Source organism: Elephas maximus, chromosome 4, assembly GCF_024166365.1.
Source record: "Elephas maximus indicus isolate mEleMax1 chromosome 4, mEleMax1 primary haplotype, whole genome shotgun sequence".
Lineage (NCBI taxonomy): Eukaryota > Metazoa > Chordata > Mammalia > Proboscidea > Elephantidae > Elephas > Elephas maximus.
In genome coordinates, this window is record NC_064822.1 from 163154815 (window position 1) to 163178689 (window position 23875).

Here is a 23875-nt window from a genome sequence, read left to right on the forward strand (position 1 = left end):
GAATAAAGAAATTCATAGAATGCAACAAGAATGAAAACACTTCCTATGAAACCTCTGGGACACAGCAAAAGCAGTGCTCAGAGATCAATTTATATCGATAAATGCACACATACATAAAGAAGAAAGACCTAAAATCAGAGAACTGTCCCTACAACTTGAACAAATAGAAAGCGAGCAACAAAAGAATCCATCAGGCACCAGAGGAAACAAATAATAAAAATTAGAGCTGAACTAAATGAATTAGAGAACAGAAAAACAATTGAAAGAATTAACAAAGCCAAAAGCTGGTTCTTTGAAAAAATTAACAAAATTGATAAACCATTGGCCAGACTGACTAAAGAAATACAGGAAAGGAAACAAATAACCCAAATAAGAGACGAGATGGGCCATATCTCAACAGACCCAACTGAAATTAAAAGAATCATATCAGATTATTACGAAAAATTGTACTCTAACAAATTTGCAAACCTAGAAGAAATGGATGAATTCCTAGAAAAACACTACCTACCTAAACTAACACAATCAGAAGTAGAACAACTAAATAGACCCATAACAAAAAAAGAGATTGAAACGGTAATCAAAAAACTCCCAACAAAAAAAAAAGCCCTGGCCCGGATGGCTTCACTGCAGAGTTCTACCAAACTTTCAGAGAAGAGTTAACACCACAACTACTAAAGGTATTTCAAAGCATAGAAAATGATGGAATACTACCTAACTCAGTCTATGAAGCCACCATATCCCTGATACCAAAACCAGGTAAAGATACCACAAAAAAAGAAAATTACAGACCTATATCCCTCATGAACATAGATGCAAAAATCCTCAACAAAATTCTAGCCAATAGAATTCAACAACATATCAAAAAAATAATCCACCACAACCAAGTGGGATTTATACCAGGTATGCAAGGTTTTTTTTTTTTTTTATGCAAGGTTGGTTTAATATTAGAAAAACCATTAATGTAATCCACCATATAAATAAAACAAAAGACAAAAACCACATGATCTTATCAATTGATGCAGAAAAGGCATTTGACGCAGTCCAACACCCATTCATGATGAAAACTCTCAGCAAAATAGGAATTGAAGGAAAATTCCTCAACATAATAAAGGGCATCTATACAAAGGAAACAGCCAACATCATTCTAAGTGGAGAGAGCCTGAAAGCATTTCCCTTGAGAACGGGAACCAGAAAAGGATGTCCTTTATTACCGCTCTTATTCAACATTGTGCTAGAGGTCCTAGCCAGAGCAATTAGGCTAGACAAAGAAATAAAGGACATCCGGATTGGCAAGGAAGAAGTAAAGTTATCTCTATTTGCAGATGACATGATCTTATACACAGAAAACCCTAAGGAATCCTCCAGAAAACTACTGAAACTAATAGAAGAGTTTGGCAGAGTCTCAGGTTACAAGATAATCATACAAAAATCGCTTGGCTTCCTCTACATCAACAAAAAGAGCATCGAAGAGGAAATCACCAAATCAATACCATTCATAGTAGCCCCCAAGAAAATAAAATACTTAGGAATAAATCTTACTAAAGATGTAAAAGACCTATACAAAGAAAACGACAAAGTACTAGTGCAAGACACTAAAAGGGACCTAACTAAGCGGAAAAACATACCTTGCTCATGGATAGGAAGACTTAACATAGTAAAAATGTCTATTCTACCAAAAGCCATCTATACATACAATTCACATCCAATCCAAATTTCGATAACATTTTTTAATGCGATAGAGAAACAAACCACCAACTTCATATGGAAGGGAAAGAAGCCCTGGATAAGTAAAGCATTACTGAAAAAGAAGAACAAAGTGGGAGACCTCACTCTACCTGATTTTAGGACCTATTATACAGCCACAGTAGTCAAAACAGCCTGGTACTGGCACATAGACCAGTGGAACAGAATTGAGAACCCAGATATAAATCCGTCCACATATAAGCAGCTGATGTTTGACAAAGGCCCAGTGTCAGTTAATTGGGGAAAAGATAGTCTTTTTAACAAATGGTGCTGGCATAACTGGATATCCATTTGCAAAAAAATGAAACAGGACCCATACCTCACACCATGCACAAAAACTAACTCCAAGTGGATCAAAGACCTAAACATAAAGACTAAAACGATAAAGATCATGGAAGAAAAAATAGGGACAATCTTAGGAGCCCTAATACAAGGCATAAACAGAATACAAAACATTACTAAAAATGACGAAGAGAAACCAGATAACTGGGAGCTCCTAAAAATCAAACACCTATGCTCATCTAAAGACTTAACCAAAAAAGTAAAGAGACCACCTACAAATTGGGAAAAAATTTTCAGCTATGACATCTCCGACCAGCGCCTGATCTCTGAAATGTATATGATTCTGTCAAAACTCAACCACAAAAAGACAAACAACCCAATCAAAAATTGGGCAAAGGATATGAAGACGCACCTCACTAAAGAAGATATTCAGGCAGCTAACAGATACATGAGAAAATGCTCTCGATCATTAGCCATTAGAGAAATGCAAATTAAAACTACGATGAGATTCCATCTCACTCCAACAACCTGGCATTAATCCAAAAAACACAAAATAATAAATGTTGGAGAGGCTGCGGAGAGATTGGAACTCTTATACACTGCTGGTGGGAATGTAAAATGGTACAACCACTTTGGAAATCTATCTGGCATTTTCTTAAAAAGTTAGAAATAGAACTACCATACAACCCAGAAATCCCACTCTTCGGAATATACCCTAGAGAAATAAAAGCCTTTACACAAATAGATATATGCACACCATGTTTATTGCAGCACTGTTTACAATAGCAAAAAGCTGGAAGCAACCAAGGTGTCCATCAACGGATGAATGGTTAAATAAATTATGGTATATTCACACAATGGAATACTATGCATCGATAAAGAACAGTGATCAATCTGTGAAACATTTCATAACATGGAGGAACCTGGAAGGCATTATGCTGAGTGAAATTAGTCAGATGCAAAAGGACAAATATTGTACAAGACCACTATTATAAGAACTTGAGAAATAGTATAAACTGAGAAAAACACATTCTTTTTGTGGTTACGAGAGGGGGGAGGTGGGGTAGGAGAGGTTTATTCACTGATTAGATGGTAGATGAGAACTACTTTCGGTGAAGGGAAGGACAATACTCAATACAGGGAAGGTCAGCTCGACTAGACTGGACCAAAAGCAAAGAAGTTTCCCAGATAAACTGAATGCTTCGAAGGTCAGCAGAGCAAGGGCGGGGATTTAGGGACTATGGCTTAAGGGGACTTCTAAGTCAATTGGTAAAATAAGTGTGGCATCTGGGGTCTTAAATGCTAACAAGCGGCCTAAGGTGTATCAATTGGTCTCAACCCACCCGGATCAAAGGAAAATGAAGAACACCAAGGTCACATGATAACTATGAGCCCGAGAGACCGAAAGGGCCGCATGAACTAGAGACTTACATCATCCTGAGACCGGAAGAACTAGATGGTGCCCGGCCACAACTGATGACTGCCCTGACAGGGAGCACAACAGAGAACTCCTGAGGGAGCAGGAGAACAGTGGGATGCAGACCCCAAATTCTCATAAAAAGACCAGACTTAATGGTCTGACTGAGACTAAAAGAATCCCGGTGGTCATGGTCCCCAAACCTTCTGTTGGCCCAGGACAGGAACCATTCCTGAAGACAACTCATCAGACATGGAAGGGACTGGACAATGGGCTGGAGAGAGATGCTGATGAAGAGTGAGCTACTTGTATCAGGTGGACATTTGAGACTATGTTGGCATCTCCTGTCTGGAGGGGAGATGGGAGGGTAGAGAGGGTTAGAAACTGGCAAAACGGTCACGAAAGGAGAGACTGGAAGGAGGGAGTGGGCTGACTCATTAGGGGGAGAGTAAATGAGAGTATGTAATAAGGTATATATAAGTTTATATGTGACAGACTGACTTGATTTGTAAACTTCACTTAAAGCACAATAAAAATTATTTAAAAAACAAAGAACTACCACTGTGGTGAACGTATGGAGAATAGCCTATGAAGGAGAGGGCAAAAGTGGAAGTAGGGAGAATATATTAAGCTCTTTTCTATTTTATTTTATCAAGAGTTTTCATCAAAAACAGATGTTCAATTTTATCATATACTTATTTTAGCATGTTTGGTAATGATTGTGATTTTTTTCCTTGTTATCAGGTGCTGTCAAGACTGTTCTGACTCATAGCAACCCTAGGTACAACACTACAAAACACAGCCTGGTCCTGCCCCATCCTCACAATTGTTGTGCTTGAGCCCATTGTTGTAGTCAGTGTGTCAGTCCATCTTGTTGAGGGTCTTCCTCTTTTTCGCTGACCCTCTACTTTACCAAGCATAATGTCCTTCTCTGAGGACCGGTCCCTCCTGATTACATGTCCAAAGTATGTGAGACAAAGTCTTGCCATCCTTGCTTCTAAGGAGCGCTCTGGCTGTACTTTTTCCAAGACAGATTTGTTCTTTCTTCTGGCAGTCCATTGTGTATTCAGTATTCTTTACCAACACCACAATTCAAAGGCATCAATTCTTCTTTGGTCTTCCCTATTCATTGTCCAGCTTTTGCATGCATACAAGGTGACTGAAAACACCATAGCTTGGGTCAGGCATACCTGAGTCCTTAAAGTGACATCTTTGCTTTTTAACACTTTAAAAAGCTCTTTTGCAGCAGATTTGCCCAATGCAGTAAGTCTTCTGATTTCTTAACTATTGTTTCTATGGGTGTTAATTGCGGACCCATGCAAAACGAAATCCTTGACAACTTCAATCTTTTCTTGGTTTATCATGATGTTGCTTATTTGTTCAGTTGTGAGGATTTTTGTTTTCTTTATGTGGAGTTGTAATCCATACTGAAGGCTGTAGTCTTTGATCTTCATCAGTAAGTGCAAGTCCTCTTCACTTTCAGCAAGCAAGATTGTGTCACCTGCATAATGCAGGCTGTTAGTGAGTCTTCCTCCAATCCTGATGCCACATTCTTCTTCATATGGTCCAGTTTCTCAGATTTTTTGCTCAGCGTACAGATTGAATAAGTATGGTGAAAGGCTACAACTCTGACGCACACATTTCCTGATTTTAAACCACACAATATCCCCTTGTTCTGTTCAAGATACTGCCTTTTGGTCTATGTACAGGTTCCTCATGAGCATAATTAGTGTTCTGGAATTCCTATTCTTTGTAACATTATCCATAATTTGTTATGATCCACTCAGCCTTTTCCAAAACCTAAAGGAACAGCAAGGAGACAACCGTGAGTAATTTAATGCTAGCAAGGGCTGATGTCATCGATTCAGACATAGAATTTGTTTATATAATATCGATGGCAACAGTTTTTTTTTTTTAACATGCACATAACTGAAAAAGCAGTAAACGCCAATGTTGAAAATACCGAAAAATTCAGTGGGGGGCTAGACAAGATAATACATGATGAAGAATATCTTCCACGAGAGATTTTCAACTTGGATGAAACAGGTTTGTTTTGGGAAAAGATGCCAGAAGGGACCTATATTCACAAAGAGGCAAAGTTGGTGCCTGGTTTCAAGACATTTTAAGATAGAATCACTTTGCTACTTGGAGGAAATGCTGCTGCATTTAAATTAAAACCTTTTCTTGTTTGCCATTCTGGAAACCTCCAAGCATTCAAAACCATTGACAAAATAAGCTGCTGATCTACTACAGGAGTAACTCCAAGGCCTGGATAATGATTGTGTTATTTGGAGATTGGTTTTTAAATTATTTCATCCCAGAAGTGCCTGCCCAGTGCCTTGAAAAGAGCATTGCTTTCAAGATTCTGCTGCTACTTAATAATGCCCAGGACATCCTCCTCACATACCCTTCGCCATCGAGGAGACTCCAACTCAGAGATCTGAATCAAGATGTGAAAGTGGTGTATCTACCTCCCAACACGACAGCTCTGATTCAGCCTATGGATCTAAGCATGATTGCTACTTTCAAGGCGTACTACCTACGAACTACATTGGCTCAGGCAATAGGTGCAACAGATGGAACTACAGTACCATTACATGATTTCTGGAAGGATTATAAGACTCTTCAGCGTATCTGGAACATTGCATCTTCCTGGGAGGAAGTTATGGGAAAATGCATGCAGGTGATGTGGAAAAAATTCCTGAGTTATGTGAACATGCTCCAAGCATTTGTTCAGGGTAATATGATGAAAGAGATCACTGGAAAAATTGTCTATCTGGATGGAGTGCTGAATTTAGAACTTGGCATTGCCGTTATGAGACATCTCGTAGATCATGAAAAAGGGCAAATGACAGATTGAGACTTAATGGATTTTGAAGAGGAAAGAAATGCTGAAGAAGAAATAATGAGGAGGAGGAAGGAGAGAAGTAAAAAAAAAATTTACAGTAAAAGAATTAGCTGGAGTTTTTTCTACACTAAATTAGGGGTTTTAACCCACTTCAGTTGCTTAAAAACATGGACCCAAATGCTGATGGCTTTGTAAAGTTGATAGGCAGATTTGGGAAGCAGTGAAATGTTACCACGAAGTATATGAAGAAGAAAAGGACCATATCAACAACTTTCACTAATTTTCTGACCAGAAATGCCATCTCTATTCCCAGGGATAATCCAGATGATCCAGAACCTTCCACAAATGGAGTTCTTACCACAATTGACAAATGCCAATGCTGTCGAAATCTTCTTCATTGTCAGAGGAACTTTTTATGACTGTGTATGTTTTATGTGTCTATGTACAGATGTATGTATTAAAGTCTGTATCTGTAAGTTTCTATGTAATGTTTCCAACCCCCAAGGAAAATGAAGATTGGATTTATAAAGATACTGGTAATAAAAGGCAATAATAATGAAAACTAAGGAAAAAAAAAATGAGGTATTGGACTTAGGTCAGAACTGACTTACGACAGAGTCGTCAGAATGGAACCCTGTGGTAAGTTGAGGACTTCCTGTATATGACTATCTTCATTGACGTAATAATTGTTTGACAGAAAACTTTTGAATTTCCAGGAAGTAGGTGATTTTTGTTTTCTGATTTTGTTTTGTTGCATTGTGACCAGGTAATGTTTTCAATATTACTGTTTTTTGTATTTTTTTCTTTGTCATCTAATATATATATTTTTCTTTATGACTATTCACTGGGTATCTGAAAACAAGTATATTCTCTGATTTTCAGGATATAGGACTGATACGCATCAATGAGAACTACCTTATATATTGTTTTTAAGTCCTTCTATGTCCTTGTTATTATTAGTTTTTGTTTTTGATATGTTATACTCTAAAGGAATTGAAGTAAGTCTCCTATCGATGATGTGGCTCTGTCTATTTCTTACTGTATCATTTGTTTTTGCCTCAGGAATGTCAATATATTATTTGACAAATAGATATTAGGAACTTCTCCATATATTGTACCCTTTACTATTATAAAATGTTATTCTTGGTCTTAATGTTTTATGTGCTGAATTAAACTTTGAGATTAAGATTGCAATCCTATTTTCTTTTTGTTTATACTTGCCTTATATGCATTTACTGTATTCTTTTAAATCATTCTGAATCTTTTTGCTTTATATCTGTTTTTGTATAGCACACAGTGGGGTTTGCTCTGTGATACTATCTACAAATCATTTTCTTATACTTGGTGAAGTTAGTCCTTTTGTATGTAATGATATGGTAGGTATGTTTGTTCCAAGTTGTGTTATGTTACTTTGTGTTTGGCTTCTGTTTTTATTAGTCTAAAATTCTTTCATCATGTAGCTTGTTTTTATCACTTTAGGTGTGTGTCTGTTTTTTATGATAAATTTGAAGAATTATATATTTTTTGTACTTGTTTATCCTTTATAACTACCACCTTTCATAATTCACTTTTGGCATTATCTATTAATTCCCCACCATGGGTAACGCTGAAATTTATACATATATATATACATATATATGTATCTTTTTCTTTCCCTCTGTTCTTCCCTCCTACCATCTATCTCATTTTAGATCATTGTTTTTTTCTTACAATTACCTTTGTAACATTAAATAAACTTTTACTTCTTTTCTGTGATGTATTAGCTTTAACGTAATTGCTTTTACCTTCAGCATTAAGCGTGAGAAAATCACTATACTTAAACTTTTCATATCTTTTCCTACGTTCTTCAAACTATTGTTAGTTATAGCATTTCTAATTGCCCATGTTCATATCATTGTGTTCTTTTCTCTAAACACAATCCCCATACTTGTTTTAATCTTAATTCTACAGCTAAGTAGATTAAGTGTTTACCAGTGGTCTATTGTCATAGTTTTCCAGTGATTTCTGAGATGGCTGAAGATTATCTTCTAGTAGATACTTTATGAAGGACTCATGTAAAATATTTAAGTATTTTTAATGTTTAAAACTTTTAGTTTTCTTTAGACTTGAATAATATTTTGTCTGTTTGGCTGATCATGGAAGGTAATTACATTATATTACATTATGGAAGAGCAACTAGTCCATTGTCTGCCAAACCACTGAGAATCATAGCCCAGCCAAGTCGACATATAACATTAGCCATCACATTGTGTTTTCAGCAATGTCTATAATTACTTATACTCCTTCCAATTTCAACTTTATTTCTCAGTTTTATTTTTCTTTCACCTTTTTTTCTGACCTCTAGAAGCTCATGTTTCATCTTCTTCTGTCTTCCCTGACCTTGCACATTCTAGGTTGTGTTCTTGCTTCATAGACATACTTGACTGACTTCTTATTATTATTTTTAATTCAGTTAAATATTTGTAATTTTTTATCTATCTGTTCCATTGCAATTTTTTAAAATGTTCTGGTGTTTTTCATCTGTCATTATTTTTATGATTCATTTTCTTCATTGCATTATCTCTATGTAATACCCTTATCTGTTTCTTTTTTATTGCTCATCTTGAAGTAGATAATTTTCCTCTTTCTGAGCCTACTATTTGCATGAGATTCTTATAGGGAGAAGATGCAGGACCAAGATTTAGTTGAGTGGGAATTTTCCCTTATGGCCTCCTGGATTGAGCAGAACTTTGTTTAGCCTTAATTATACCCAGACAATAGATCCAAGCGTGGGGTGGTTCATGATGCAAACTCCCTTTTCTTCCCACTGCCACAGGTTACTTTCTGCAAAATTTGGCTTTTCTATATGACTCTTCTTAGACTGGGACTATTCCTCCTGTCAGAACATAATCACATGCAGGAAAACTCCTTCTCCAGCTGATGCCTGCCATTTCTATGGTGATAAACCATGCATGTAGATTTGTACTTTATTTATGGAAAAATACATTGCCAGCTCTTTCTGAGTTCTTCAGCTGAAGGATTTGCACTCTGCTGCCTCCTGCATGAATGTACACATGATCTATACTGCTGCTGGCAGCCACTCCATCCATTTGTGATTTAGGGTTTCAGCTCTCTCCTAATTTCATCAGAAATTGAGTTTAAATTTCTCTTCACATTTTCTTAATTGCATTGGGAAGTAAAGGGGGAATGCTCAGCTTACACCAACATGTTCAAGCCAAAGTCTTCCTATTTCCCCAGTTTTAACCCAAACACTTGTTTGGGATATTTTAGTCATGCCCTTTAGTTTTGATCAGAAATAAACACATCTTACATAACCTGAATAGACAATAATATTTTCATTTACCACTTATTCTGATCACTTTTCTTTTGACCAATTTTTTCAATAATTATTAATTAAATAAAACCAGTTTTTACCTTATTAAATTTATATTGCAGCCTTTATTTTAAAAAGAAAAATAGGAACTAATAGTCTCCGAGACCTAAAGGGTTAAATAGTTAATTTTTTTAAGTGTGTGTGTATATATGTGTGTTTTCCCCCCTTAGTACAAGTAATAAAATGAGTAGAACTGTAATAAAATAAGAATAAAAGTAATATAGTAACTTTGAACTCTACCTTGTTCCTGAGTCCATTAGTAAAACATGCTTATTGCTGTATAATGTAAGTATATGATAAGATCAGTACCAGCAATGTTGTATGGAGTTAAATCTAACCTAGCCATAATGCTTAATTTTATTTGGATTGGAGAGCCATGTCTAATTGGAGAGGCTTAAATAGAAAATCCTCCTAAATTAGATGAATTGAAAATAGGGAGGAAAACTTAAAGGAATTTTCAGAAATAAATATTAAAATTATAACAATAAATTCAGATTCGACAACTTGTTTATGTCACACTCCTTCTTACACCCGCTCTGTTAGTTAAAATACTTGAATGGTTCTACCTCCTTCTTATAATAAAAGCCAAAACTCTTTAATACAGCCAAACAAGCTTTCGCAGGTTTCGCTGTCACCTCCGTCTCCAGCCCCATCTCACATCATGCTCCTACTTGCTTTTTCTAGAGCAGAATATCTTCCTCACTTCACTCATATGCAGCATACTCTCTTGTACCCCCGGACCTTTGCAGATCTTTGCATTTTTAACTAATACTCCTCCTTCTGAAGGAGCTCTGCTGGCACAATGCATGCTGCTAACCAAAAGGTTAGTGGTTTGAAACCACCAGCTACTCCATAGGAGAAAAGGCCTGGTGATCTGTTCCCATAAAGATTACAGCTTAGGAAACCCCAAGGGTAAGTTGTACTCTATCATGTGGGGTCACTATGAGGTGGGATCAACTCAACAGAATACAACGACAACAACATCCTTCAGAACTCACCTGATGCTTCTTCTCTTCAAGAAAGTCTGTCCTGGCCTCCTTGACTAGCATCATATGCCTTTCCTTTGTGGCACTGATTGTATGTGCAATTTTCCCATCTCCTCCACTAGCTGTAAGCTCCATTACCATGTGTGTTTCTGTACAGTACTTTATTCCCAGTGCTTATCATAATGGCTAGCACAGAGTAAGCACTTTATAAATATTTGTATATGAATGAGTGAATGAAAGAATTAGTAGTGATATCATTTGAGTGCCAACTTTCTATCAGGCAGGCTTCCTTGCTGTCTTTCTACAAAGGCATATTTTCCTTTTAGAAAATATAAAGCAAAACAAAGAGAGAAGAAATGAGCCTAAGTGTCCTTGAGGAAGATTTTTTGATCTTGTAAAGTTTTGCATATTTACTTTTTATGTTGGTGGAATATGAAAAGTACCCAAGAGCCTAGAATTTGCATCAAAACCATCTAAACTCTTAAGCTTATAAAAAATGAGGACGGAATCTAATGATGGTTTTTAGAAGACATATTTGGCATTTTCTGCTTGTGATTGGATTAGAGCTACAAGCAGATCAAATTTTCCTACACATTTCTAATTTCTACCCCGATCCTATATGAAATCAGAAAGCCTGAGGTAGCAAGGGGGAAATACATTTTGTCTAATGTCTTGTAATCTAGGCCTTTGTCTTCTAGAACCTAACAAGAAGTTTGCTTTGGGCTTTGATTTTTAATTCCTCATACTTATTCCACTTTGCAGTGCCTGCTGAATATGCTCCCGTAGAGAGATACTTTGAACTTCTGAGAGAAGAAAGTGAAGAAATTAAGAATCCCAAAAGGTCAGAGCTAGAAAGGGCTATAGAAATGATCTGTTCAGCATCTCTCATTCACAGATAAAGAAACTACTGTCCAGCGAGCATATGGCAGAGCAGTGGTGAGAACTCTGGTGTCCACACCTCCCTCCCAAAGTCCTTTCCTTACTGCACTCAGCCATTAAGAAAGACAAGGGTCAGGCCCAGTATATCAAAATTAATGTTCTCATTGACTAGAGGATAGAATGAAGAAAATCATTTTTTGAAAATATACCAGTTGCCTTTGAGCCAATTCCCAGTCACGGCAACCCCATGTGTGCCAGAGTGGAACTGTGCTCCGTAGGCTTTCCAAAGACTGACTTTTCAGAAGTAGGTCACCAGAGCTTTTTTCCAAGGCACCTCTGGTGGACACAAATCTCCAGCCTTTCGGTTAGCAGCCAAGCTAACATTAATCATTTGGACTACCCAGAGATAAAAGCACCACAGCTTTCAAGTACTTTAAAGTTGATTTTCACATCATATAGAAGTCACCGGTTTTGATTCATGTAGTACGTGTACAGAAGAAAAAACACACAGAGCTCTGGCATAAACATGGAACAGGCACTGAGTATTTAAGTGGTTTATATAAGGACCCCTATGGTGGTTGCTGCTGTAAATGACAGAACAATGTCCATGCTCTCGTGATCGGAAATTGCTGCTTGCTGGCACACCAAACTTTTGTTAATGTATTGATAGACAGTATTTGCCTACTTGGTTTAAAGTTCTGTCAGTTTAATAGATTTGACTATCAACCAGAAAATAACAGATTTTTAGTACAAATGAGCAAGTTGAATTTAGTCTGCCTCATGAAGCGGATTAAATTCTTCAGAAGGAGCCAATGACTACATGACACTTAAAGAATATACCGCTTCAGGCTGAAATGTTGTTTCAAACCTACAGATTCTGGATTCTTCCACTTAGAACCCTACGACCTTGAGGAAAGTCGAAAGCTATAGAGTTCAGTGAGATAATTTTCATTAACTTCCTCTCTATCACCATGAAGAAGGAACTGAACTAGTTTCTAGAGTTGTTGAAAGAACACTGGACAAGAACCTCAGAAACTTGTGTTTTCTCCTGGGACTTGCATTGGGAAAAATCAACTTTTCTTTTAGTTCTTAATTTCCTTATTAATAAAATCACAGGATTGGACAAGACTCTCTCTAAAAAAAGAAAAGAAAAGAAAAATAGGAAAAAAAAAAAAAAAACACTTCCCATTAAGTTGATTGCGGCTCATGGTGACCCCATGTGTGTCAGAGTAGAACTGTACTCCATAGGGGTTTCACGGCTGTTACATTTCTACATAGTGTGCTTTAGAGTCTTTAAAGACAGCATTTTCCCCTTGCTGCTCTCATGGTTTCTAGGCAAAATATCATTGTCACTCTATAAAATGATGTGGTTTTAAGATACTTTACCAACCTGGTTTATCCTCTGGATGGGCTCCCATTCAACATGTCCCTTGTAGTCTGGATTCCTTGATTTCAACATAATATTCTTTATACTGCCTCCAGAGAGTAGGCCAGGGACCATGGTTTCCTTGCTACAGATCTGTCCCAGGTTTTTCCACCTTGCCCACCAGGGTTCTTAAGACAATTATCTGCTATTCCAGAAAACTCTTATCAAAATGGAAATAAATTTAGTTTGTCGTTATTGTTAGGTGTCCTCTAGTTGCTTCCGACTCATAGCAACCCTATGTACACAAGAACGAAACACTGTCTGGTCCTGTGCCATCCTCACAATCGTTGTCATGCTTGAGCCCACCTTTGCTGCCACTGTTTCAATCCATCTCAAAGAGGCTCTTCCTTTTTTTCGTTGACCCTCCACGTTACCATGCATGATATCCCTCTCCAGGGACTGATGCCTCCTGATTACATGTCCAAAGTATATGAGACAAAGTCTCACCATCCTTGCTTCTTAAGAGCATTCTGACTGTACTTCTTCCAAGACAGATTTTTTTGCCCTTCTGGCAGTCCACAGTATATACGATATTATTCGCCAACACCATAATTCAACGGCATCGGTTCTTATTCAGTCTTCCTTATTCATCATCCAGCTTTCCCATGTATATGAGGCAAATGAGAACACCATGGCTTGTGTCAGGCCCACCGTAGTCCTTAAAGTGACATCTCTGCTTTTTAACACTTTGAAGAGGTATTTTGCAGCAGATTTGGCCAATGCAATGCGTCATTTGATTGCTTTCATGGGCATTGATTGTCAATCCAAGTAAAATGAAATCCTTTAAAACTTCAATCATTTCTCTGTTTATCATGATGTTGCTTGTTGGTCTCGTTGTAAGGATTTTTTGTTTTCTTTATGTTAAGGTGTAATCCATACTGAAGGCTACAGTCTTTGATCTTCCTCAGTAAGTGCTTCAAGTCCTCTTTACTTTCAGCAAGCAAGGTTGTGTCATCTGCATAACACAGGTTGTTAACGAGTCTTCCTCCAATCCTGATGCCACATTCTTCATATAGTCCAGCTTCTCAGATTATTTGTTCAGCATTCAAATTGAAAAAGTATGGTGAAAATATACAACTCTGAGTATACCTTTCTTGATTTTAAACTATTCTGTATTGTTCTGTTCCAATGACTGCCTCTCGGCTTATGTACGGGTTCCTCATAAGCACAATTAAGTGTTCTGGAAATCCCACTCTTTGCAATGTTATCCGTAATTTGTTATGATCCACACAGTCAAATGCCTTTGCATAGTCAATAAAACACAGGTAAATATCTTTCTGGTATTCTTTGTGTCATGAATTGAATTGTGTTCCCCAAAAATACATGACAACATGGTTAGGCCATGATTCTTAGTATTCTGTGGTTGTCCTCTATTTTGTGATTGTAATTTGATGTTAAAGAGGATTAGGGTGGGGTTGCAACACCATTACCCAGGTCACATCCCTGATCCAATATAAAGGGAATTTCCCTGGGGTATGACCTGCACCACCTTTTATCTCTCAAGAAATAAAAAGGAAAGGGAAGCTAGCAGAGAAGGGAGACCTCATACCACCAGGAAAGCAGTCTGGGGTCCCTGTGTGGAGAAGCGCCTGGTCCAGAGGAAGATTGATGAAAAGGCCAACAGAGAGAGAAAGCCTTCACCTGTAGCTGATGCCCCAAATTTGAACTTTTCGCCTACTTTACTGTGAAGAAATAAATTTCTCTTTGTTAAAGCCATCCACTTGTGGTATTTCTGTTTTAGCAGCACTGGATGACTAAGACACTCTGCTTTCAGCCAGGATCCGTCTGATATCAGCAATGATATCCCTTGTTCCACTTCTTCTTCTGAATTCGGCTTGAACTTCTGGCAGTTCCCTGAAGATGTACTGCTGCAATCACTTTTGAATGATCTTCAGCATAATTTTACTTGCATGTAATATTAATGATATAGTTCAATAATTTCCACATTATTTTGGATCACCTTTCTTTGGAACGGGCAAAAATATGGATCCCTTCTAGTCGGTTGCCCAGGAAGCTGTCTTCCAAATTTCTTTTCATAGACAATGAGCACTTCTAGCACTGTATTCATTTGTTGAAACATCTCAATTGATATTCCATCAATTCCTGGAGCCTTGTTTTTTGCCAGTACCTTCAGTGCATCTTGGACTTCTTCCTTCAGCACCATCGATTCTTGACCATATGCTATGTCCTGAAATAGTTGAGCATCAACCAATTCTTTTTAGTAAAGTGACTCTGTATTCCTTCCATCTTGTCTTGATGCTTCCTGTGTCATTAATAATTTCCCTGCAGAATCCTTCAATATTGCAACTCAAAGCTTGAATTTCTCTTCAGGTCTGTCAGTTTCAGAAATGCTGAACATGTTCTTCTCTTTTGGTTTTCTAACTCTGGGTCTTTGCACATTTCATTATCATACTTTTCTTTGTCTTCTCAAGCCACCCTTTGAAATCTTCCATTCAGCTCTCTTATTTCGTCATTTCTTCCTTTCATTTTAGCTATTTTACATTCAAGAGCAATCTTTAGAGTCTCTTCTGATATCCCTTCTTTTTTTTTTTTTCTTTCTTTCCTGTCTTTTCAAGGTCATACTTTGGCTTTCATGGACTTATTCTAATTTTCTTCAGCTTCAACTTGAACTTGCATATGAGCGATTGATGGTATGTTCCACGGTCGGCACCTGGCCTTGTTCTGAGTGATGATATCGAGCTTTTCCATTATCTCTTTCTAGCGGATGTAGTGGATTTGATTCTTGTGTATTCCGTCTGGTGAGGTCTGTGTGTATAGTTGCTATTTATGTTGTTGAAACAAGGTGTTTGCAGTGAAGAAGTCATTGGTCTTGCAAAATTCTACCATGCAATCTCTGACATCATTCCTATCACCAAGGCCATACTTTACAACTACTGTTCCCTCTTCTTTTTTTCCCCAACTTTTGCTTTCCAATCATCAGTAATTACCAATACATCTTGGTTGCATGTGTGATCAATTTCCGACTACACAAGTTGGTAAAAATCTTCAGTTTCTTTATCTTTGGAGTCAGTTGTTGGTGCATAAATTTGACTAATAGTCCTATTAACTGGTCTTCTTGTTAGCATGTGGATATTGTCTTATCACTGACAGCATTTTACTTCAGGATACATCTTGAAATGTTCTTTTTGATGATAAGTGCCATGCCATTCCTCTTCAATTTGTCATTCCTGGCATAGTACATCATACGATTGTCTGATTAAAATTGGCCAGTACCAGTCCATTTCTGCTCACTAATGCCTAGGATATTGATGTTTATGCATTCTATTTCATTTTTTAGTATTTTCAATTTTCCTAGGTTCATACTTCATACATTCCGCATTTCTATTGTTAATGGATGTTTGCTTCTGTTTCTTTCATTTTTTAGTATTTTCAATTTTCCTAGGTTCATACTTCTTACATTCCACATTTCTGTTATTAATGGATGTTTGCTTCTGTTTTTTCTCATTTTTAGTTGTGCCACATCAGCAGATGAAGGTCCTGAATTCCTGACTCCATCCATGCCACTAAGGTAAGCTCTACTTTCAGGAGCAGGTCTTCCCTAGTCATCTTTTGAGTGACTTTTAACCTGAGAGATTCATATTCTAGCACTACATCAGACAATGCTCTGCTGCTATTCATAAATTTAGTTTAGCATGACTCATTTTTAAAGAATCCAAGATGGCTTGTAATTATTTTGGTTTTCTTTGGTAATTGTGCATAACTTATCTTCAATAATCTCTAGTAGAATTTTCCCCTGAAATCAGTGTCAGACTCATTGATTTGTAGGCCCAGGAATCTAACTTTTCACTCTTTTGAGGGTATAGGTACATAGTTTAATCATTTTCTATCTTCTAGCTTTTTCTCATTCTTCTAGTTATACTAACAGGACCAAACATGGTCCTATCAGTTGTTCGTTATCCCTGAAACGAATTTTTTTTTGAAAGCCCTTAAATGTTCTTTTTGGTAGCATATGATCAGGAACCAGTGGTACTGAAGGAAGAAGTCCAAGCTACACTGAAGGCATTGGTGAAAAACAAGGCTCCAGGAATTGATGAAATGTCAACTGAGATGTTTCAAGAAATGGATGCAGCACCAGAGGTGCTCACTCGTCTATGATAAGAAATTTGGAAGACAGTTTCCTGGCCAACTGACTAGAAGAGGCCTATATTTATTCCTATTCCCAAGAAAGGTGATCCAACTGAATGAGGAAATTATAGAACAATATCATTAATATCGTATGCAAGGAAAATTTTGCTAAAGATCATTCAAAAAGTGGATGTAGTAGTATATTGACAGGGAACTGCCAGAAATTCAGGCTGGTTTCAGCAGAGGATGTGGAACCAGGGATATCATTGCTGATGTCAGATGGGGCTTGACTGAAAGCAGAGAATACCAGTGTTTTACCTGTGTTTTATTGACTCTGCAAAGGCATTAAATTGTGCGGATCATAACAAATTATGGATAGCATTGCAAATAATGGGAATTCCAGAACACTTAATTGTGCTCATGAGGAACCTGTACATAGATCAAGAGGCAGTTGTTCGGACAGAACAAGGGGATACTGCATGGTTTAAAGTCAGGAAAGGTGTGTGTCTGTGTTGTATCCTTTTGCCATACCTGTTCGATTTGTATGCTGAGCAGATAATCCGAGAGGGTGGACTATATGAAGAAGAACGGGGCATCAGGATTGAAGGAAGACTTATTAATAACCTGCGTTATGCAGATGACACAATCTTGCTCACTGAAAGTGAAGAGGACCTAAAACACTTCCTGATGAAGATCAAAGACATAGCCTTCAGTATGGATTTCACCTCAACATTAAGAAAACAAAAATCCTCACAACTGCACCAATAAGCAACATCATAATAAATGGAGAAAAGATTGAAGTAGTCAAGGATTTCATTTTACATGTATCCACAATCAACACCCATGGAAGCAGCAGTCAAGAAATCAAAAGACACATTGCATTTGACAAATCTGCTGCAAAAGACATCTTTAAAGTGTTCAAAACCAAAGATGTCACCTTGAAGACTAAGGCGTGCCTGACCCAAGCCATGGTATTTTCAATCGCATCATATGCATGTGTAAGCTGGACAGTGAATAAGGAAGACAGCAGAAGAATTGACCCCTCTGAATTGTGGTGTTGGTGAAGAATATTAAATAATTCGTAATTTCACCATGGACTGTGAAAAGAAGAAACAAATTTTTCTTGGAAGAAGTACAACCAGAATGATCCTTAGAAGCAAGCATGGTGAAATTACGTCTTACGTACTTTGGACATGTTATCCGGAGAGATCAGTCCCTGGAGAAGGACATCAGACTTGGTAAAGTACAGGTTCAGCGAAAAAGAGGAAGACCATCAATGAGATGGATTGACACAGTGGCTGCAACAATGGGCTGAAGCATAACAATGATTGTAGGCATGGCACGGGACAGGGCAGTGTTTCGTTATGTTGTACATAGGGTAGTTATGAGTTGTAAATGACTTGGTGGCACCTAACAACAACAAATGTTCTTTTTGAATTGTCCCATCTCTGAATCCCTCTAAGTCAGAATATGGAAAACTAGTTTCAGGATGTCTGAATTTGTATACCTTTGGACGGGGCATCCACTCTCCAATTCCCAGTCATTACTAAGCTTTCTATTTTCTTCATCCAACATATTATGCTACTAGGCTGGTCTAAGAAGGGTTTTGAATTGTTAGTTCTACTCCTTTCAATTTGAAGATTATTTTACTTGATAGTGAAAGTGTAGTCACCATAGGAGTTGCTGCTTCCTTGTGTTCCCATTCCTTTGCTGAGACTGTGCTGTGTAAGATCCTCTTCTCTAGTTCTCCTCCTCATTAACTGTTCAACATCTTTGCGGGGTTATCTTATACAATACCAATAGCTATTTATAGTGAACCTACTATGTATGGCCTGAGCATTGTGCAGAAATGAGATCTGGTCCCAGGCTCAGATCCTTGGTGCTGTGTAAGAGACAGATGTGTAAAGCTGTACTAACAGTACAATGTGTACTGTGCTAGTTTTGCACGTGAACTCAGGAGCTATACTTGTGGTTAGTCACCGTTGAGTCAGTTCTAACTCATGGCAACCCCATGTGTGCAGAGTAGAACTGCTCTATAGGGTTTTCAAGGCTGTGACCTTTCAGAAACTGATCACCAGCCCTATCTTATGAGGCCCCTCTGAGTGGGTTGGATTCAGACCACCTAGTTTCAAATCCTGGCTCCGCCAGCTAATGACCATGTTACCTGGGGTAAGTTTTTAATCTCTCTGTACCTTTGTTTCCTCATCTATAAACTGGGGATAATAGTAGTGCCCTCCTTAAGGGCCGTTGTGAGGATTAAATGATTTGATGTGTATAAATTATTTAGAGTAGTACCTGGCACATGTAAGATTTCAATCATTGTATTATTAAGGACTTAGTATGAAATTATTATTAAGATTTAGTATGATTCCTTCCTGCCCCATACCCACTGCCATAAATTAAATGTACCTTCTCTTTGCTTCTATACTACCTTGTGTATATATTTATAAGAGCACTATACTATATAATGAAATGATCTCTCTCCAAGTTTGTTGGTGGTGTTAGGTGCCATCAAGTTGGTTCCAACTGTTAGTGACCCTATGCACAACAGAGGGAAATACTGCCTGGTCCTTTACCATCCTCACAACCATTGCTATGTTTGAGCCCATTATTATTACAGCCACTGTGTCAATCCATCCCACTGACTGTTTTTCTCTTTTTCTCTTACCCTCTAACTTACCAAGCATAATGTCTTTCTCCAGAGACTGTTGCCTTCTGACAACATGTCCCTACCAAGGAGCATTCTGGCTGTACTTCTTCCAAGACACACTTGTTCCTTCTTCTGGCAGTCCTTGGTATATTCAATATTCTTTGCCAACACAATAACTCAGAGGCATCAATTCTTCTTTGGTCTTCCTTATTCATTGTCCAGCTTTTGCAGGCATATGAGGCAATTGAAAATACCATGGCTTGAGTCAGGCACACTGTAGTCCTCAAAGTAACATATTTGCTTTTCAACACTTTAAAAAGTTCTTTTGCAGGTGATTTGCCCAATGGAATACGTCATTTGATTTCTTGACTGCTGCTTCCATGGGCATTGATTGTGGATCCAAATAAACTAAAATTCTTCATGTATTCAATCTTTTCTCTATTTATCATGGTGTTGCTTATTGGTCCAGTTGTGAGGATTTTTTTGTTTTCTTTATGTTGAGGTGTAATACATACTGAAGGCTGTAGTCTTTGCTCTTCACCAGTAAGTGCTTCAAAACCTCTTTCCTTAAGCAAGGTTGTATCATCTGAATAACACAGGTTGTTAATGAGTCTTCCTCCAATCCTGATGCCACATTCTTCTTCATAAAGTCCAGCTTCTCAAATTATTTGCTCAGCATACAGATTAGATAAGTATGGTGAAAGGATACAACCCTGATGCATACCTGTCCTGACTCTAAACCGCACAGTATACCCTTGTTCTGTCCCAACAACTGCCTCTTGGTCTATGTACAGTTTCCTCATGAGCACAATTACCCACCAAAAAAAACCAAACCTGCTGCTGTTGAGTCAATTCCGACTCATAGCGACCCTATAGGACAGAGTAGAACTACCCGATAGAGTTTCCAAGGAGCACCTGGTAGATTCGAACTGCCAACCTCTTGGTTAGTAGCCATAGCACTTAACCACTATGCCACCAGGGTTTCTGAGCACAATTAAGTGCTGTGTAATTCTCATCCTCCCAATGTTATCCATAATTTGTTTCCCAATGTTATCCATAATTTGTTATGATCCACACAGTTGAATATCTTTGCATAGTCAATAAAACACAGGTAAACATTTTTCTGGTATTCTGTTTTTACCCAGGATCCGTCTGACATTAGCAAAGATATCCTTTGTTCCACATCCTCTTCTGAGTCTGGCTTGAATTCCTGGCAGTTCCCTGCTGATATACTGCTGCAACCATTTTTGAATTATCTTCAGCAAGATTTTACGTGCATGTGATGTTAATGATATTATTCAATAATTTCCGCATTCTTTTGGATCACCTTTCTTTGGAATGAGCACAAATATGAATCTCTTCCAGTAGGTGGACCAGGCAACTGTCCTCCAAATTTCTTTTCATAGCCGAGTGAGTACCTCCAGTGCTGCATTCTTTTGTTGAAACAACTCACTTGGCATTCTGTCAGTTCTTGGAAATTTGGTTTTTGCCAATGACTTCAGTGCAGCTTGGACTTCTTCCTTCAATAGCATCGATTCTTGATTACATGCTACCTCCTGAAATGGGTGAATATCTACCAGTTCTTTTGTTATAGTGACTTTATGTATTCCTCCCATCTTCTTTTGATGCTTCCTGAGTAGTTCAATAAATTTTGCCCATAAAAAAAAAAACCCATGCTGTCAAGTCGATTCTGACTCATAGCGACCCTAGAGTCCTTTCAAAATTGCAAGTTGAGGCTTCAATTTGTCCAGTTCTTTCAGCACAAGAAACGGCAAGTGTGTTCTTCCATTTTGGTTTTCTAACTCCAGGTCTTTGCATATTTCTATAATACTATACTTTGTCTTCATGAACCACCCTTTGAAATCTTCTGTTCATTTTTTTTTACTTTATTATTCTATTCACTTTAGCTACTCTACGCTCAAGAGCAAGTTTCAGAATCTCTTCTGACATCCATTTTAGTCTTTTATTTCTTTCCTGTTTTTTCAATGACCTCTTGCTTTCTTCATGTATGATGTCGTTGATGTCATCCCACAACTCTCTGGTCTTCGGTCTTAAGTGTTCAGTGAGTCAAATCTATTCTTGAAATGGTCTCCAATCCAAATTCAGGTGGAATATATTCAAGGTTGTATTTTGGTTCTCATGGGCTTTTTAAAATTTTCTTCAGCTTCAGCTTAAACTTCCATATGAGCAATTGATGGTCTGTTCTGCAGTCTCTCCTAGCCTTGTTCTGACTGGTGATATTGAGCTTCTCCATAGTCTCTCTCCACAGATGCAGTCGAATTGATTCCTGTGTTTTCCATCCAGTGAGGTCCACTGTATAGTCATTGTTTATGTTGTTGAAAAAAGTTATTTTCAATAAATAAGTCTTGGTCTTGTAAAGTTCTGTCATGTGGTCTTTGGCATCATTTCTATCACCAAGGCCATATTTTCCAACTATGGATCCTTCTTCTTGTTTCCAACTTTAGCATTCCAATTAACAATAATTTTCAATGCACCTTGATTGCATGTTTAATCAATTTGAGGCTGCAGAAGTCAGTAAAAATCTTCAGTTTCTTCATCTTTGGCCTCAGTGGTTGGTGTGTAATTTTGAATAATAGTCCTATTAACTGGTCATACTTGTAGGTGTGTGGATATTCTCATATCAATGATAGCGTTGTACTTTAGGATAATCTAGAAATGTTCTTCTTAAGATGATTGCAATGCCATTCCTCTTCACTTTATTATTCCTGGCATAATAGACCATATGATTGTCTGATTAAAAATGGCCATTACCAGTCCGTTTCAGCTCACTAATGCCTAGGATACCGATCTTAATGCGTCCCATTTTGTTTTTGATGACTTCCAATTCTCCTGGATTCATACTTCGTATAGTCTATTATTGATTTCTTTTTTTTTTTAATTGTGCTCTAACCGAAAGCTTACAGTTCAAGTAATTATCTCATACAAAAACTTATACACACATTGTTATGTGACCCTAGTTGCTCTCCCTACAATGTGGCAGCACACTCCTTCTCTCTGCTGTATTCCCCGTGTCCATTGATCCAGTTCCTTTCTCCCTCTGCTTTCTCATCTCGCCTCCAGACAAGAGCTGTCCACATAGTCTCATGTGTCTAAGGGGGCCGTGACCTCTGGGGTCCCTCCAGTCTCAGTCAGATCATTAAGTCTGGTCTTTTTACTAGAATTTGAGGTCTGTATCCCACTTTTCTCTTGCTCTATAAGAGATTCTCTGTTGTGTTCCCTGTCAGGGCAGTCATTGGTAGTAGCTGGGCACCATCTAGTTCTTCTGGTCGCAGGCTGATAGAGTTTGCTTTATGGGGCCCTTTCTGTCTCTTGGGCTAATATTTTCCTTGTGTCTTTGGTGTTCTTGATTCTCATTTGCTCCAGGTAGGCTGAGGCCAATTGATGCATCTAAGATGGCCGCTTGCTAACTTTTAAGACTCCAGACACCACTCACCAAAGTGGGATGCAGAATGTTTTCTTAATATACTTTGTTATGCCAGTTGACCTAGATGTCCCCTGAAACCATGGTCCCCAAACCCCCACTTGGTTGTTTTCAGGAAACTTCTTAGCTTTTAGTTTAGTCCAGTTGTGCTGACTTCCCCTGTATTATGTTTTCCTTCCCTTCACCTAAAGTAATTCTTGTCTACTATCTAATAGTAAATACACCTCTCCCTCCCTCCCCACCATCATAACCATCAAAGAATGTTTTCTTCTGTGTTTAAACCTTTTCTTGAGTTCCTGTGATACTGGTCTCATACAATATTTGTCCTTTTGTGACTGACTAATTTCATTAGGAATAATGCCTTCCAGATTCCTCCATGTTATGAGATGTTTCATGGATTCATCATTGTTCTTTATCGTTGAATAGTATTCCATTTTGTAAATACACCATAATTTGTATATACATTGATCTGTCGATAGGCACTGTCATGGATTGAATTGTGTCCCCCCCCGCAAAAAATATGTGTTAACTTGGTTAGGCCATGTGTGGTTGTCCTTCATTTTGTGATTTTCCTATGTATTATAAACCATAATCTCTGCCTGTGGTTAAAGAGGATTAGTGTGGGATGTAACACCCTTGTTCAGGCCATATTCCTGATACAATGTGAAAGGATTTTGCCTTGGGGGTGGACTGCACCACCTTTTATCTCTCAAGAGATGAAAGGAAAAAGAAACAAGCAGAAA

General features: G+C 37.9%; 1 long non-coding RNA gene across 1 annotated transcript in view; it reads left to right on the forward strand.

The window, feature by feature from the left end:
- The window catches only part of LOC126075907 (uncharacterized), a 319320-nt gene that overhangs the window by 10642 nt on the left and 284803 nt on the right, over positions 1 to 23875 (forward strand). The window contains exon 2 of the long non-coding RNA XR_007517338.1: positions 16427 to 16483. This is a non-coding gene — a long non-coding RNA (uncharacterized LOC126075907). The remainder of the gene's footprint in view (positions 1 to 16426; positions 16484 to 23875) is intronic.